Source organism: Haliotis rufescens, unplaced genomic scaffold (assembly GCF_023055435.1).
Source record: "Haliotis rufescens isolate VD_foot unplaced genomic scaffold, xgHalRufe1.0.p SCAF_19, whole genome shotgun sequence".
Classification (NCBI taxonomy): Eukaryota; Metazoa; Mollusca; class Gastropoda; order Lepetellida; family Haliotidae; genus Haliotis; species Haliotis rufescens.
The window spans coordinates 8,684,722-8,704,717 of NW_025963879.1; the positions used below are offsets into that span (position 1 = coordinate 8,684,722).

Sequence of the window (19,996 nt, forward strand, 5' to 3'; positions counted from 1 at the left end):
CAGATCGGATAATATTCGTTCGTTATTGAATTGCTACAACATGCCAAGATTGACAAGAAATCAGCGACACCAAGTCCTTTGACGATTTCAAGCTGGACAAACCGCCCGGCAAGTAGGCAATGCATTTCAAGTCCACGTAGTAACATATAGAGGGTCCAGCAACGGTACCAGACCACCAACACTACAGATGGCCGACCACGTAGTGGAAGACCAAGGGTCACCACCCGACGTCAGGATCATCAGATTGTGCGACAGCATCTTCAAGATCGCTTTGTAACTGCTGCGGAAACTGCTCGACAGACCATGGGGACACACCAGCGACACATTAGTGCGGACACCGTGCGTCGACGATTGACGAAGCAGACACTCCACTGTCACAGGCCACACCGAGGACCCATTCTGACACCAGGTCCTCGCCGGGACCGTCTTCAGTGGTCAACACAGCACCAGCAATGACGCCACCAGCAGTGGAGAAGAGTCCTCTTCCCAGACGAGAGCCGTTACTGTATCTCGACAGCAGATGGCAGAGAGAGAGTCTGGCGACGCCGTGGGGCACGCTCTTCGGATGCTTTTGTTGTTGAGAGAGAATCGTGGGGTTGTCCGAGCATCATGGTGTGGGGTAGAATTGGTCTTCACAGAGAGTCGGCCCTGTGGTCTTCCAGAACATCGGTCCAGGGATAGGAAAAGGTGTCAAAGCAGCTCGGTACATTGATCAAGTCTTGAGACCTCACGCCATACCTCATTTGGCACGTCGCCGCAACCACGAGTTTCAGCATGATGCTGTCCGTGTCGACACTGCGAGAGCAACAAGAGACTTCCTCCAGCAGAGTGGCATCAGAACCATGCAGTGGCCTGCCCTCAGTGCCGATTTAAATCCCATTGAGTCCCTGTGGGACGAGATTCAAAGACGGCTGAATGACGTCCGACCAAGGCAGACAACTGCAGCTGAACTGCGTCAGGCGGTCCTCAGAGTGTGGGCTCAAGTGCCTATGGCTTTCATCAACCGCCTCACCCGTTCCATGTATCGACGTTGCACGAGTCATCAATGCACATGGCGGACACACGAGATACTCACTTGTTATGCCATTTTCTCAGAGATTAGTGTTGTGTTTTACTTCTCATCTTTGTAATATGTCTCAAAGTATGTTTACAGTGTTTGGACAAATAAGGTTTCCCATATATCTATCCATGGTGACGTTTCTTTTGCGGTTCAGTATATTGCCAACCTAATACAGACTAGATGACACCACTGTGAAAACTGTATTGTTTCAAGAGACCAAACTGCTTGTTGCTGAATTACTTGGACTTGTATCAGAAGAAGCATCCTTGCACAATGTAAATACTGAGGTGCTTGTCCCCCACACGTAGGGGCGACTTGTAGTCGATCCGTCATTGTACACACAGGATCGACATTGTACACACATTCACTGAAAAATATAGTCAAGTTACCACCGCTAACTTATTCATAAACAGCGATCACAGGGTAAGTAAACAGCGAGTTTACAATCCTGAATGGTAGATTGCAAGCCATAGCGATGGAGAGAAGTGGTATCATATTTCAGTTTCGGCGTCAAGACCACGTATCTGACTATGATTCAGAGTGTAGCTATATATTGGCTTGATGACGTCAATGTTATTTTCATAACTGTATTGCATGTTGTTGGTTGTGCTTAACGCCACACTCAGCAATATTCCATCAAAAGGACAGCGGTCTGTAAATAATCGAGTCTGGACCAGACAATCCCATTATATCATGTCCATCGATCAACACAATTGGGTTACAATGACATGCATCAACCAAGTCAGCGAGCCTGACCACCCGATCCCGTTAGTCGCCTCTCACGACAACCATAGTCACCTGCTACGACTAGCATCGGTTGCTGAAGACCTATTCTTGTGAGTGAGTTAAATTTTAACGTCGCATCTGCATTATTTCAGCAATATAGTACTGCCGATGCGATGTAAAAGGTGACCAAATTGACCAAGTTGACCATATATTCATAAATACAGAGTAATATTTAAAAACAATGTAACAAACATATTTGGGCATAAAGATATAGTCCAGGAGCCAGGGGTCATTTATCTGCATGAAATGAGAGAGTCTTTCATTGGTATTTCTGAAAGGGGTATCCCATGGGGTATCCAAAACAGAACTGCTTGAATGGCACAGCCGGGGCATTTAGCCAGAATTAACCCTTTTCTCTCATTTTGCCGGTATGGACTATCTGGCGAAAAAGTGGGGTAGGGCAACTTCAAAATTGAAATGCACTCTTATTAATGGACCTATAAAAGAGATCTAGGTGTCAAAATGAACATCGCGGTAAGCTCCATTGGATCCAATCATGAAATATGCAAATTGACCTTTTTACAGGTCAGTAGGGGGTCAAAGGTCACGTGACGACCCTTGAGCTAATAATTCCGCCTTTTTTCTTATCCAAGCCCAGTTTAGTAGGAAAGACAACAAATATTTTCATAAAGTGAATATGTTTTATTAGATAAGATGCCAGGTAAGTTTTTAAACCATTTTTGAAGCAATATCTTGAGGTTAGGCTAGCCAACAGCACTGCAGATAATGTGCATTTTTAGCTCTCAGCCCATATATGTCTCAAAAGTTACGATTTTCACCACGAGATGGCACTTCCATACGAATCCACACATGCAGAGGAAATGTTGTAGCCAAGTTATTTTGAATACAGGATGATAATATGATAAACTGCGAAGTAGGCCTTTGGTAATCTTTTCCTGGGTTCAAGGGTCAAGGGTCCAACAAGGGTGCAAAGGTCTGATAGTATGCAAAAGAATTGCATCCACTTGTAATGAATTTATGCAGGCAATGAACAAATATGGCCTACATAACCAGGGCAACTTGAAAGACAATATATGGTCTTCTGCCCTAAATAAAGGATCAAGAACAACGATAGATCAGGTTAATCTTGGTACACCCAAATTACCCATTTGCCATTTCTAATGCCACCATTATGAGGATCTGATATTCCGGTATTAAAACTTATTTACCAGATTATAAGTCATCACTATAAAACCGCAGTGACGTCCAGTTATCATGCTGTTGACTTCAATGATACTATTCGTCATCAGACTCCTCTTCATCTTGGCACTCGTGAAGAGCAACCTCCTCGTGGTGAGTGCTGGGTAATGCGAATAGCTCTTCCCCCGTGTGGAACCGGGGCAGAATATTTCCACAGCCTCCCATTGCTTGTCGTATGAGGCGACTAAAATGGGCAACCTGTTTGCCGTGGGTTGCGTCCCTGTGTCGGCGGAGGACGGGAGTCTGGTAGTTGAGGGCACTGGTTCCTGGAACTGTGTTCCTTTGCCCAACACACTACTTCGACCCTTACTTCGCCTAGACGGGTGGTAAGATGGGCCCGGTCTTATCAATCGGCTGGTCATGCCAGGCCCTGTGCGTAATATTGTATATGCACTCCTGTGTTGTATTATAATGTATATTTTGGACTTGGCCATGCATACTTTGTATGAATTACCAATTTTTGATGGAATAAATTGCCTAGAGTCTTACGCCAGAAGGCGGTGGCTCATGGGCCAATCTGGTGATGTTGACCTCTGTATTCTGTATGTCTCCAGTTTCTTGTCATGGACTGAACCTGCCTGGCACTACATCTGGTAGATAAATATAGCTATTCAAGTCATATTTGCTGGAGTATAACATCCCTGTATCCCTGGTGTTTGCATGCTGGAAATCCGATGCGCTACAACACTGTCCTTGTTGACACTCCATGGTGGGTGGGGAACAGGTATGATGAAACACTTTTATTTCACCATGGCTCACAATCATTCTGGTTCAAAGCGTCGACATTTAGAATCAGGCTCATCTGATGAGGCTGTTGCAAATTTTGATTCCTGGGCTCGATTCCTCGTGATCGAAGCTAAAGATCATCAACCTATCAAACTTAATCCCTTTGCCATTTCTAAGGCAATCCATGGCTATTGTGGTGATGTTAAAAATGTGACCCGACTTCGTTCTGGCTCCCTTCTTGTTGAATGTGTCAGAAAACAACAATCCCTCAATCTATTATCAGTAAGTACATTTGCCAATGTTGAGGTTGTTGTTACTGAACACCGTACACTCAACTCTTGCAGAGGAATTGTTCGTGACAGGACTCGTTCCTTGTCCGACATGTCAGAACAAGAAATAGCAGATGAATTGGTAAATCAAGGTGTGTCTTCTGTGAAACGTTTCACAAGAAAGAAGGACGATTCAACTATTGAAAAGACTAACACCTACCTATTCACATTTTGTAGATCTTCATTACCTCAGTCAATCAAAGCTGGTTACGTCAACATCGGAGTGGAGGTGTAGGTCCCCAATCCACTCCGGTGCTTTAGGTGTCAACATTTTGGCCATGGCTCTAAATCATGTACTCGCTCCGTTGTTTGCCAACGTTGTGGTGACAACCATGACAGTACTGATTGCCAGCAAACACTCAAATGTGTAAACTGTGATGGAAAACATATGGCATCCTCTAAACTCTGCCCTGTATGGCAAAATGAATAAAAAATACTGAAAATAAAATGTGAAAAAAACGTCACCTTTGGAGAGGCTAGACAACTCTTTCAATCTCAGTCACCACATCAATCAACCCTTAACTACTCTGCTGCTATCAATAAGCCAGTTCAATCTTCTTCTGTCTCGTGTCAGACGGAATTGACTTGGGTCAAATCTGATCGACCCGTGGCAACTACAACTGATATCGAGCTTGACAAATCTAATGCTCCTACATTAGCACCACCTACAACATCTCAGGCAGAGAGTCAGACTCCTCCTGACTTAGTACTTGAACGACCTGCTACTGAATCTGTCCATCGGAAAAAAAATGAAAAGAAAAAGTCACAAAGAAATAAATCATCCAGGAATCTCGACCTTTCAGAGGTGCCTATCCACAACTCTTACAGTGCTCTGGATATGGAAGTAACTCCATCCTCACAGCATACTGATGGGAGTTCTCAACCCTCACGTTCACGTGAGAGGTCGCCTATTGAACCACCATGAGTCATTCACCTACTATACTCCAATGGAATTGTAGAGGACTTAGGAATAATTTTAATGACCTTCAATTATTGATACAGGATCTCAAACCGTCTGCTTTATGTCTACAGGAGACATACCTTAAAAGTACAGATAAATTTGATATTAGGCAGTATAACTGTCATCATTCATATTCCCCCCCAGGTGACAAAGCAACTGGAGGGTCGTCTATCTTGGTTAGACAGGGCGTGATTCACAGCCCTGTTGCTCTCAATTCAAATCTTCAAGCTGTTGCTGTTCGTTTAACTTTGAACATTGTCTTTACTCTGTGTTCCTTGTATATTCCTCCATCTACTTTGCTTCGACAATCTGATCTTCAAAATCTATATGATCAGCTCCCCAAGCCATGTATCATTGTGGGGGATCTGAATGGACACAACCCCCTGTGGGGAAGTGTTACCACAAACAATAAAGGGAAAATACTTGAGGAATTCATTTCTGATAATAATTTGTGTATATGTAATGATGATTCGAACACCTATTTACATCCTGCCACTGGAACATACTCAGCACTTGATCTGTCTCTCACAGATTCAAATCTCTTTAACGAGTTTGAATGGCTTGTCCATGATGACCTCTGTGGAAGCGATCACTTTCCCACCATTCTTAAATCTGTGAACCCGAATCCTGAAATCTCCACATCCAGGTGGAATTTTACAAAGGCCAATTGGTCATTGTATGAAACATTGTGTACTGCAAAATTAATCCCTCATCATTTTCAGAATGTTGAAGATCCGATTCAATTGTTTTCAGATCAGCTCCATGCAATAGCTGATGAGGCAATTCCTAAGTCCTCTGCAAATCCTCATATTCGCAAACCATGGTTTACCTACGAATGTAAACAGGCACGGAAGTGTAGGAAGAAAGCGGAAAAGTTCTTCCGCCGACATCCCACAGTTCATAATTTAGATCAAGTAAAAATTACAAATGCAAAAGCCAGGCGGGCTTATAAACAAAATAAGCGCCAATCTTGGAGGAACTACGTCTCCAGGATAAATTCACGTACTCCTATATCCAAAGTTTGGAACATGATACAAAAAATTAAAGGCAAAGGATCAAAGTCTTCTGTTCACCATCTTAAGGAAGGTGATCAGTTATTAACTGATAAATCAGACATTGCCAATAAACTTGGTGAAACATTGGCAAAACATTCATCATCGTCTAATTATGTCCCTGAATTCATAAAATATCAGAAACAACAGGAAAAGAAAACTGTTAATTTTAACTCTGATAATGGGGAGGACTATAATGAAGTATTTTCCTTCCATGAGCTACTTACAGCCCTAGGGCAAGCTCATGATACAGCGGCTGGTGCTGATAATATTCACTATCAGCTCCTAAAACATTTGCCTATATCATGTCTAGAAACACTTTTAGATATATTTGACCAAATATGGACGTCGGGGAATTTTCCTCCTTCTTGGCATAATGCCATTGTAGTCCCTATCCCAAAACCTGGTCGGGATCATACAGATCCATCAAATTACCGTCCTATATCCTTAACAAGCTGCGTATGTAAAACCATGGAGCGAATGGTAAATAATCGTTTAGTTTGGTTCTTAGAAACCAATAACCTACTAACAAATATTCAATGTGGTTTCCGCAAAAATCGTAGTACTATTGATCATTTAGTACGATTGGAATCGTTTGTGAAAAATGCTATTGTTAACAAACAACATGCAGTGTCAATATTTTTCGATCTTGAGAAAGCTTACGACACTACCTGGAAACATGGCATTTTAAAAGATTTACACGAGTTTGGTCTGAGAGGCCGCTTACCACATTTTATATCACAGTTTTTAACCGGCAGGCAATTTCAAGTCCGAGTGGGTTCAACCCTGTCTGACCATTATAATCAGGAGCAGGGTGTCCCACAAGGAAGTATTTTGTCAGTTACTCTATTTAGTATTAAAATCAATAGTCTTTCAAAAGTTTTAAATGATGCAGTGGATGGATCACTTTTCGTAGATGATTTTAATATATCTTGTCGTGGTAAAAATATGCACACTATTGAGAGACAGCTACAATTATGCCTCAACAAAATACAGAAATGGTGTCTAGAGAATGGGTTTAAGTTCTCCAAAGTCAAAACAAACTGTATCCATTTTTGCCGCAAATATAAGCCGCATAAAGACCCTGAACTATTTTTGGCTGGTTTTCCTATTAAAGTTGTTAAGGAAGCCAAGTTCTTGGGTATTATATTCGATAATCATCTAACATTTTTACCACATATCAAATATCTGAAGACTAAATGTCTGAAGGCAATTGACTTGTTGAAAGTCGTTTCTCATTCAAAATGGGGAGGGGATCAGACAACTCTCCTTCATTTATATCGTTCTCTTATCCGTTCCAAACTCGATTATGGCTCCATCATTTATGGTGGGGCCTGTAAAAGCAACTTAAAATTATTAGATTCAGTACATCATCAAGGCCTGAGACTTTGTCTTGGTGCCTTTAGAACATCACCAGTCGATAGCTTATATGTAGAGGCCGATGAGCCATCTCTAAAACAACGTCGAATCAAACTTTCGTTACAATATGTGACTAAATTGTACTCAAATCCTTCGAATCCAGCATATGAGTGTGTGTTTAATCCCATGTATGCCACATTATTTCAATCAAAACCAACACTTGTTCCTCCACTAGGGTTCAGAATTCAGCCACATATTACAGCAGCTAATATTGATCTTTCTATTATCTCACCTACCCGGCTACTGTCTACACCTCCTTGGCAACTAGTTAAACCAGAGGTAGACCTAACACTAACTACCCTAAAGAAATCTGACACAAACCCATTGGTATATCAACAAGAATATGCCCAATTAAGGTCAAAATATGATTCTCATCGCTCTATTTTTACCGATGGTTCAAAGGACGGTGGCAAAGTTTCAAGTGCCACTGTCATTGGATCTAAAAGAGTGTCTTCACGAATTCCTGGTAATAGTTCTATTTTTAAGGCTGAGGCCAATGCTATTCTTCCAGCATTGGAATACATTCAAAACCAAACATCTCAACAGTTCATAATCTTTTCTGATTCATTGTCATGCCTTCAGGCCATACATAATTGTTCTTCAGATCATCCACTGCTTCTTGATATTTTAGAATTGTATAATGTTCTCGCCACTGCCCAATACGACATCGTCTTTTGTTGGTTGCCGAGCCATGTTGGAATTGTTGGTAATACAATGGCCGATGCTGCTGCAAAAGCAGCACTCAGCAAATCTGTGACACCACTTCTTCTACCATACAGTGATTATAAACCTGTTATTAGATGTTACATCAGAGATCTAATGCAGAAGAAGTGGGACACTCAAGTAGGTATAAATAAATTACATGCAATAAAAGCAAATATCGGTTATACCTACTTGGGTTGTCAGTCCAGATTTGAAGAGGTCATTTTAAGACGATGTCGTATTGGCCATTCACGTTACACTCAGGAATATATTTTAAAAGGTGAAGATCCTCCCTTCTGCATCCCTTGTGATGAAAGGATCACAGTCAAGCATGTCCTGCTTGACTGTATTGATTTTTCCATCACAAGGGATAACTATTTCAAAGTTTCATCACTCAAGGATCTTTTTAACATAAACTCTCATTTAATCATTGATTTTTTAAAAGAAATTGAATTGCTTAATAAATTTTGATGTAGAAAGTTATATATTTTATAAATTGGTACTATATAATTATGAACTGAGATTGTTAGTGGTTGTACCCTTGATGGGGGTTGAAGTAGCGTAAAATTATTGTCCCCCTGAGAGGGTGCGTAAGCCCACTTCATTCAAAGTAATTCATATATGCCAGGTTTTTAATCGTAGAATGATTGTTTATTTTAATTTTGGCTAAATTCTCCACACTCACCAATAACTGAAGGGTTGGTGTAAATCCTGCCGGGGTCCATGCAGGTAGCAAAAGTACTGTAAGCCCCCTTGGTCCCTGGTATGGTGGCCTACCTTTAGTTGTTGGTGATCAATCGCCTGTTTTTATGATGTGTCGTCGGTCATAATCCAATCATTTTATTGTTCTAAAACTAGTTTTAAAGTTATAATCTGTGATATCTTGCTAGTTGTTGTACTGTCCTTTGACGACAGTTTTTTTGTATAAGCTATACCTTGTTCAAGTCACGATATGGCTGAAATATTGCCGCTGTGACTTTAAATAATAACTCACTCACTCCTCTTCATCTTAAGAAAGGCTTGGGGTCAGCCTACCGTCATCTTCATCTTCATCATTCAAGTCCAAATCATCTACCGACAAGTTTCGAGGCACCTGCGGGCACTCAAACCACACCATAGCCAACCTGTTATTGTCATCCACTTTCCAACCATGCCCGATGGAACCAAATCCTACTGGCTCTGCACTGCATGCATTCTTCCAGATAAATGCCACATGGTTGGTTCGCTTTAGTTCTTCAAGAACTGCTCTGCATGGTGGTAGGCAACATGGATCAGAGGACTTGATTTTCTCCAATAGGTCTGACTGCTTCTTGGGTGCATACATTTTTTGGAAAAGTTGCAGTCTTGCATCGTTGGTCCTTTGAGCATTCTTCAACCCGTACATGCAGCAGACGTATTCCTGGAGTGTGGCCGCAACATCCACATCAATCGTATCCGACATTCCTAGCATGGATAATGCCTTAACAAATCATTCATTCTTCACCATAATTTCATATGGTTTCGAATTCGCCTTCCACCTGAATGCTGCAGTGACGTCGCAGCCTGTGAAGGCATGGAAGCTGGGCAGTGCTTCATCCACAACTTCGCATTGATATATTTCGCGTGGTATAGCAGAAGAATGAATACATCCGTATCGATGCTGCGGACCACCACTCCTGGCATCTCCTCAGAGGCAGCAACGAAGTTTGTGTGAAACACCAGCCTCGTGTCGGCCTCCTCATGGGTACACCCGAGGTCATTAACTGTTATCCTCTCTACCTGTTTACCATTTGATGTGAAGAGGAAGCATAATACAGCTTGTTGCCCTCCAGAATACTTGCATAACTTGAACAGAGCCACTCATCTTTCAAAAAGGAAAGCAATTCCCGTTTGAAATCAGCAGATTTCAAGGCATTTTGGAAGTCAGCTGGTCTTTTCTGTAGAGGACCGGTGATCTTGTAAGAATGCATCACCGAACAACCATGATTGTCATGCTCCTGAATTTTGATTGATGGTCCATCCGGATATGTATCACAGATGAGATGAACGGTTTTGGCATTGGTACAGATGAGCTGAAGGATTGACCTGGCTACACCGCCGAAGGAAGATGGCAGGGGAGGAAGAGTACGTATGAAGAACATGGCATCAACCAGATAGGCATCGACTGAATCTGGCTCATTGTTAGCAGCTGTCCCCAGTGCCTCAAGCTTTTCCATGAACATACTCTTTGCAGTCTTATTCATATCCCCTGTGATGTGACAGAGAGAGAACGGAACTGGTGTAAGAGGGTGCAACAAGATAGTGCCCAAATCAATCTTCTGCGTCACAGCAAGATACGCGAGTTTTCCGAACAAATCTCTGGTGCAGCTGACCTCCCTAATCTTTTGATCTTTGGCGGGGAATTTCATCTTTACTGCCTCTTGAGCGAAATTCTTCACCTTCTGGCGTTTGATTGGTTTCTCGAATCTGGCTGCGTCTTCCTTGCACTCATTGACAAATTTCTGATGCCATTCTGAACCTTTCTCTTGCAATTGCAGAAGATCATCCTTGACAGTGTCAGAGGCAGCCTTTCCGGTCGCGAGACAATACAGTTTGTCATCACCAAGAATGAATGGGTTCTGGGTGCCTTCGATTTCTCTGATGAGGTCTTAGAGATGAGAATTGTCTTTCTCAATTCTGGCTGGCATCAATTCTCTTGACACTTCTTCTGGGGCTGTTAATCCTGCCATTTCTAACAGACAACTCACCACTGCACCTCGAAATGAACGTGTAACTGTCCAGCGCTTGCGTGCATTTACATTTTGCGTAAATGCGGCAATACCCCCATGCCTTGAAGCAGCATCTTTATTGATGGTCTGCTCTAGGGTTAAATCGACCGCACTTGCCGGTTTGACGGATGGATAGGGTACCAGCATCAAACACATCTCTAATACCAGGATGTGTATGCTCCATGTTCATGAGGTTGAGGTGATATCCATCTTGCATAGTTTGGACGATGTGTGGCGAAGAACATGGGTATCATCTCACCCAGTGCAAAGATGAACAGAGTTGTGTCATTAGTTCTACATGCCCGGTCGAGGAGGAGGTACATGTGAACTAGATCAATTTACAGCATCCAGTACTGTGCAGTAGGACCATGACGTCCGGCTCTCGTTTCGTCGCAGTATTGCGCATATCTCTCAAGCAAATCCACAATGGCAGAGGAATCAATGAGAGCAGACAACGATCCAGGGCTCGGTGCTTCAGAAAAGGCATTCAGCAATGCCATGCATTCATCAGATATGTGTCCATGGGACTCCAGGAATTGCTTGAAGTGAATGATTTGCAACGCTGTCGCAAACAGGGAATGCAAACGCTTACTCCTGTTGAAGTGTTTCCCGCGAATGAAGCCACGCATGGAACCAGAAGCTAGCACATCAGAACCACATTTTGAACCATCCTCCAGATGATTCCAAGAAGTAGCCTAAGCAAGCAAAATATGTCATGAAGATATCGAAAGCTCCAAAGCACACAAAGACATAACCAAAGAGGAGAGATTCCTGAGCCTGTATCTGCAGGGCTACGTCGAACGTCACCACTGCATACTTATCACCGCACTCTGATGCAACCTTCTGTGATTGCCATCGTTTCCCTTGCAACATCTAAATTTGTCGGGGGCGGCTCTATGTTCTCCATGTAGCCTATGACCTGTCTTGGCAGTGGATCATGACATACCAACGAATTCCAGCCACGCCACATCGGTGTCTTCGTATGGATACAACAACAAATCATCCAAATCATGGTGAGGATAGGCCTACACGTTTTCACTAGACTCTTACAGCTTGTCAATTTCTTAACTCTCATTTTAGGGCAACACATCATAGTGTAGGGACTTACCAGAACTGATGACTACATCTCCACTATTTGAAATGATGCTGTAAAAACAGGAATCTACATTATTTGTTTCAAGAACATTATACTTGTTACATTGTTATACAAAACAATCCTTCATCATAAGACAGAAGATCAGTTATTTGTGAGAAGTGCCATCTGGTGGTGAAAATCGTAACTTGAGACATATCTGGGCTGAGAGCTAAAAATGCACATTATCTGCAGTGCTGTTGGCTAGCCTAACCTCAAGATATTGCTTCAAAAATGGTTTAAAAACTTACCTGGCATCTTATCTAATAAAACATATTCACTTTATGAAAATAGTTGTTGTCTTTCTTACTAAACTGGGCTTGGATAAGAAAAAAGGCGGAATTTTTAGCTCAAGGGTCGTCACGTGACCTTTGACCCCCCTACTGACCTGTAAAAAGGTCAATTTGCATATTTCATGATTGGATCCAATGGAGCTTACCACGATGTTCATTTTGACACCTAGATCTCTTTTATAGGTCCATTAATAAGAGTGCATTTCAATTTTGAAGTTGCCCTACCCCACTTTTTCGCCAGATAGTCCATACCGGCAAAATGAGAGAAAAGGGTTAATTCTGGCTAAATGCCCCGGGGATGCCATTCAAGCAGTTCTGTTTTGGATACCCCATGGGATACCCCTTTCAGAAATACCAATGAAAGACTCTCTCATTTCATACAGATAAATGACCCCTGGCTCCTGGACTAATATCATGTATTTAGTTTTAAAACACGGGCTATAAGTCACCAGTAACCAAAGCTAGGCCACCTCGCTGGGGATCATGAGGACTTACTGTGCCTCTGCTTCCTGCACGATACCATGTTTTACGTCATCACTTTAGCTGCAGGTGATTGTGCTCAATAAAAGCCAATTTTCACAAATACTCAGCAACGAGTTTAAAACACTGGTTGTTGATATTTACGATACTTACATCGTGTGTTATTATACAGACCAATTTCTTTCAAGTAGCTGAGAATGAGATTGTCCGCTTACACAGGAAAAGATATCTTTCAGATTTTCGCTTTGATAATGTGAATCCCTTGAGATTGCAAAGTACACACAGTCAATATATGCTTGGAACTTTTCATCACAAGGGATACACTTAGGAGGTTCGTCCTCACCAGCAGATAATCGTGGGTAAACCGACTGTGGTCAATACGACATCGTCGTAAAACGACCTCATCATGTCTTGACTGACAACCCCAGCTGGTTTGACCGATTGTTGGTATCAGTTCGTGAAGTTTATTTATTCCCACCTGGGTGCGCCATCCCTATTGCATGAGATCCCGAGTATAACTCTAGATAGTTGGTTTCTAATTACTGCATGGGATAAGTTGGGGAGATAACGGTTTGTCAAGAGCTGCTTTAGCTGCAGCATCGGCTTTTGTGTTACTTGTTACATGACTTGGTAACCAGCATTGGCCAGTAGAAATATTATTATACAGTTTTAAAATGTCCAAGATAATAGGGACTTATGACGAAACACTTTTAACTGATACACTATTGACCGATAAAAGTGAAATAGCAAACAAATTAGGAGAAACTTTAGCTAAACATTCTTCCTCATCAAATTATATATCAAAATTTCAAAAATCTAAAGACCAAAAAGAAAATTAATTTTACTTCTGAATATGGAGAGGATCATTACGATTTTTTTCCATCCATAAGCTGCATACCGCCCTAGGGCAAGCTCATGATACAGCCACGGGTGCTGATATTAATCGTTATCAGTTACTCAAACATTTACAGGAGTCATGCTTAGAAACATTATAAAAATATTTTCGATCATATCTGGACAACGGGAATTTCCCTTCATCATGGCGAAATGCTGTTGTAATACCTATACACAAACCTGGCCGTGATCATACTGATCCTTCTAATTATAGGCCAATATAGCTTACTAGCTGTGTAGCTGTGTATGCAAAACCATGGAAAGAATAGATAATAGTAGACTTATATGGTATTTAAAAACCAATAATCTTTTAACAAATATTCAATTTGCTTTTATAAAAAAATAGAAGTACCGTTGACCATTTGGTTAGACTGGAAATATTTTTGAAACATGCTTTCATTGATAAACAACATGCGGTATTAATCTTTTTCGATTTAGAAAAAGCGTATGAAACCACCAGGAAACATGGATTTTTAAAAGATCTTTATGACATGGGATTGAGAGGGCGTTTGCCTAAATTTGTAGATAAGTTTTTAACAGATAGAAATTTCCAGGTTCGTATGGGATCCATCATGTCTTACTTTTACGATCAAGACCAAGGTGTCCAACAAGAAAGCATATTATCGGTAACATTGTTTAGCATAAAATTTAATAGTTTATCTAAAGTTTTAAATGACTCTGTTGACTCTGTCATTAGATGTTACATCAGAGATCTAATGCAGAAGAAGGGGACAACCAAGTGGGTATAAATAAATTACATGAAAAAAGTAAATATTGGTTATATCTACTTGGGTTGTCAGTCCAGATTTGAGGAGGTCGTATTAAGACGATGTCGTATTGGCCATTCTCGATATACTCATGAATATTTACTAAAAGTTGAGGATCCTCCATTCTGCATCCCTTGTGATGAAAGAATCATGGTCAAGCATATCCTGCTTGACTGTGTTGATTTTGCCATCACAAGGGATAACTATTTCAAAGTTTCATCACTCAAGGATCTTTTTTATCAGGTAAGTTCTCATTTAATTTTTTTTTTTTTAAAGAAATAGAATCTGATTGGTTCATAGGAGAGGCTTCGAAGAGACATAACTCTAACAGCCACTGGTGGCGCTACGATGGAACCCAGGAATTTCAGCCTTGTTCGGCAAGGGTGGAAACTGGACTTTTAAAGTCAGTTAACTCCCTTGCCTCGGGAAGATGGGTTTGTATTTACGACAAAAATAACTGCAGTCGGACGGAGGGAAATTTCTGGTTGTCCATAAAATATACATATTAAGGAAAGTTTCCAAACATGAATCGGGCAAGAGGTTCAGGTGCTGGTATTTTATGTTGTCGGTTTCGGCTGAAGTGTCATGAGCTTGCCCCAGGGCAGTATGTAATTCATGGAGTGAAAATGTTTCATTATAATGCTCACCATTATGAAAAGTTAAAATTTACTTTTTCCTTTCCTGCTGTTTTTGTAACCTCTGCCATTAAGGGTTATGATGAGTTGATGAGGAATGATTTGCCAAAGTTTCACCAAGCTTGGTGGGAATTACCATCTTTGAGATGGTGAACTTCAGATCTGGATCCTTTGCCCTTAACATGGACACCTTGGACATGGGTGTGCGGGAATTGGTTCCTCCGTCTCGCTTTGGCGCCCGTGATTCAACGACATTATTCAAGTTGTAGACAGTGGGATGTCGGCGGAAATATTTCTCAGGTTTCTTCCGATTGTTCCTAATTGTTTACAATCATTATCAAACCATGGTTTACGTATATGAAGGTTTGCAAGGGAGTAAGGAATGCTTTCGTGTCCAATAGCATTTAACTGATCTGACAAAAGTTGCATAGGATCAGGAACATTCCTGAAATTGTCAGGTTTTAGTTTTTCTGTACAGAGTGTTTGGAATAAAGACCATTTGGCCTTTGTAAAGTTCGACCTTGTTGCAGGCGGTTCGTCAGCAGGATTGATAGTTATGAGTATTGTTGGAAAGTGGTCACTTCCCCTAAGGTCATCAACGACCGACCATTCGAATTCTTTTAAAATATTTGAATCTGTCCGTGAGAGATCAAGGGCAGACTATGTGCCAGTGAGAGGATGCAGATAAGTATAAGATTAATCATTGAAGATGCAAAGAGGATGGTTGAGGGCACTGGTTCCAGGGATAGCGTTCCTTTGCCCAATATACCACTTCGACCCTAACTTCACCTAGACGGGTGGTAGAATGGGCCCGGTTCTATCAATCGGCAGGTCACGCCATGCCCTGTGTATTAACATTGTATTGCACAAATTTGGAAAAAGTTGTAAATGTTTCATTTACAATGTAAAGGCTATTTGCACAAAGATGTTATATTCAATTGTATATTTTTGGGTCTTGGTCACTCAGTTCATTGAATTTCAATACTTGTTGAAAATGATGATTAAAATTCATTGCCTAGAGTCAAATATGCCCAGAAGGCGGTGGCCAATCTGGTGAATTAATTAATTTTCAATTAATTCTTCTGCTTGTGTATACCACCTCAGTATCCTTGGTGCTGCCAGTTGGAGGCCCACTGGTGTTAAGCATTGTTTTTATGACACTCTGTGGTGGGTAACCCAGTGAGTTAGGTTGGCGAACCATATAAACAATCAACATGGCACAAACAAAAAACCAAACGTGCACTAGATGATTCCTCTGATGATGAAAATACTTTTTCGAAGAATTCTTCGAACAGCTGGTCTCGATTTTTAGTGGTTACTGCTGCTGATGGTACACCATTGAAGCTTTACCCATTTGCCACTTCTAAGGCGATTAATGGCATTGCAGGCGATGTTCAGGATGTGAAAAAAATTCGTTCAGGATAAGGCAGTATTTTGTCTGTAACTCTGTTTAGCATAAAGATTAATAGACTGTCAAAGGTTTTAAATGATTCCATTGATGGTTCACTTTTTGTCAAGGATTTTAATATTTCATGTCGTGGCAAAAATATGCATACAATCGAGAGACAGTTGCAGCTATGTCTCAACAAAATCGAAAAATGGTGTCTTGAAAATGGTTATAAGTTTTCAAAAGCTAAGACCAATTGTATCAATGTTTGTAGGAAATACAAGCATGATAAAGACCCAGAGCTATTTTTGGTGTCTTGAAAATGGTTATAGTTTTCAAAAGCTAAGACCAATTGTATCAATGTTTGTAGGAAATACAAGCATGATAAAGACCCAGAGCTATTTTTACATGGCACTCCTATCAAGGTTGTAGAAGAGGCCAAGTTCCTGGGTCTCATTTTCGATCACCACTTTACTTTTAAGCCACATATTAGCTATCTTAAAACTAAATGCCTCAAGGCTCTAGATTTGTTGAAAGTTGTTGCAAACACAAAGTGGGGAGGTGATCAGTCAACCCTCCTACACTTGTATATAGGTCTCTAATCCGCTCTAAATTAGATTATAGCTCCATCGTTTATGGTGGAGCCTGTAAGAGCAATTTACAAAAATTAGATTCAATTCCACCATCAGGGCCTAAGACTATGTCTTGGCGCATTTCGAACGTCTCCTGTGGATAGCTTATATGTAGAAGCTGATGAACCATCGTTGAAGCAGCGGCGTATCAAATTTTCACTTCAATAGATTACATAATTACGTTCTAACCCGTTAAACCCTGCATATAACTGTATATTTCAACCCCTTTACGAAGAACTTTTTCATAGTAAGCCTAAGCTGGTCCCACCACTAGGCAATCGGATTAAACTCCACATCACAGGTGCCAATACTGCTTTAGATAATATTTCTCCTTTCAGGCATTGGTCTTCTCCTCCTTGGCAACTTATCAGAAAAAATCAGACACAAATCAATTAATATACCAACAAGATTATATAGAACTAAATATAAATCCCACCGTTCCATTTTTACAGTTGGATCCAAGGAAGGTGGCACAGTCTCCAGTGCTGCTGTCATTTAATTAAAAACCGTATCATCCCGCTTACCAGACCATAGCTCAATTTTCACTGATGAAGCCAAAGCAATATTATCTGCTTTGGAATATGTACAAAAACAGTCCAGTTGTAAACGGTTGATCATCTTTTCAGATTCATTATCGTGTCTACAGGCAATCAGGCACTCATGAAGAGCAACGTCCCCGTGGTGAGTGCTGGGTAGCGCTAATAGCTCTTACCCCGTGTGGACTCGGGGCAGAATGTGTCCACAGCACCCCATTGCTGGTCGTAAAAGGCGACCAAATTTGGCAACCTGTTTGCCGTGGGTTGCGCCCCTGTGTCGGTGGAGGAAGGGAGTCTGGTGGTTGAGGGCTCTTGAGCCAGGACCAACACACCACTTCGACCCTTACTTCACCTAGACGGGTGGTAGAATGGGCCCGTTTCTATCAATCGGCTGGTGACGCCATGCCCTGTGCATGGAAACTTGTATTTAGAAATCACTAAAGAAATAAATTGTTTATCATGAAATATGATAATGTTATTAATGCCAATTTATATTTTGCCTAGAGTCCTATGCCAGAAGGTGGGGGCTCATGGGCCAATCTAGTGAAACGGACTGCTGAATTCTGTGTTTTTATAGGAAAATGCCATGGGCTGACACTCGATGGCGGGTGGGGAGCAGGGGTGCTGAAATATTTTCTTACAACATGGCTTCCAATATTCATTCTGGTTCATATAAAACAAACAAACGCAGGCATATTGATTCTCTTTCATCTGATGAAGATGTCCCTTCACAGGCTACTGACTCATGGCCAAGGTTCATTGCCATTTCATCCGTTGATGGCAATCCCCTAAAACTGAACCTTTTGCAATCTCAAAGGGAATGCAAAGTATTTGTGGGGAAGTTAAGAACGTCACCCCTCTTCGTTCTGGTTCAATGCTTGTTGAGTGTGATCGGAAGCAACAATCTGTTAATCTGCTGAGTATCCAGCAATTTGTTAACACAAAGGTTGGTGTTTCTGCACACACATCGCTTAATTCCTGCAAAGGTATTGTCTGAGATCATGCTCGCTGTCTCGCAGACATGACAGAGGATGAAATAGCGCATGAATCGTCAAACCAAGGTGTTACCTCAGTTCACAAGAAAAACACAAGATGGCAGTATTGTCAACACCCAGACATACCTTTTCAATTGTTCGCTCTCTGCCATCCCGAAAAACATTAAAGCTGGATATTTTAACATCGGAGTGGAGATGTATGTCCCCAATCCACTCCGATGTTACAAATGCCAAAAGTTCGGCCAAATTTTGCACTGGCAGGACAAGATGCTTCCGTTGTAGTGGAACTCATGAGAGTTCAGAAGATTGCACAAATGACATCACATGTGCCAACTGCGACAGACAGTACTTGTCCTCATCAAAATCCTGTCCTGCCTTTGATTGTGAATCAAAAATACTAAAAATCAAATGTACCAACAATATTTCATATACAGAAGCCAAAAAATTATGCCTTCAATCACAAGCAACTTTCACAATTTCAGCTGCTGTGTCTGCCCCAACTCCAGTTGTCAAAGTATCGACAGCCTGCACTCAAACTGTTATCTCTTGGGTTAAGGATACTCAGATTGCACTTGATGACACTACCCAGATATCTCAAAATGGCCCCTTGCTGGTAACATCTGCTTCCCAAACAGAGAATCCTTTATCTGAACCTACATCAACTCAAAAATTAGAATCAGAATCTGTCAATGGCATTGAAGATTTACAAGGTGAATCCCACTTGTCTAACAAAAAAAAAAACAACAGAGGAGAAGGGCCAGGGCTCTCCAGCACTCGGAGGTACCTTCTCCTACTACAACCCCTGTAGAGGTACATAATACTTTTTGACCTCTGGAAATGGAGGTAAGTCCCTCATCCCAGATCAAGGGCATGGACCTCCTTCCCGCTCTCGATCTCCAGTCGAGCCACCATGAGTTGCTCTTCAACTATGATCCAATGGAATTGCAGAGGACAAAGGAACAATTTCAGTGATTTGCAATTATTAATCCAGGATTTTAAACCATCGGCTTTTTGTTTACAGGAAACTTATTATAAAGGTACTGACCAAATCCAGATAAAACAATATAATGCATATAACTACTTCTCTCCTCCAGGACCTAGAGCCACTGGAGGATCTTCAGTATTGGTGAGACAGGATGTTATACATAGCCCTGTTTACTAGATACGCCACTTCAAGCTGTTGCTGTACGATTAACTCTTAACATTGTATTGACATTATGTTCACTTTATGTCCCGCCATCTTCTACTCTTCAACAGACTGAT

The 19,996-nt window shown here is 41.4% G+C and overlaps 1 protein-coding gene across 1 annotated transcript in view; it reads right to left on the reverse strand.

The window, feature by feature from the left end:
- Positions 1–19,996, reverse strand: part of LOC124123236 (FMRFamide receptor-like) — a 211,069-nt gene that overhangs the window by 159,344 nt on the left and 31,729 nt on the right. The window lies entirely within an intron of this gene.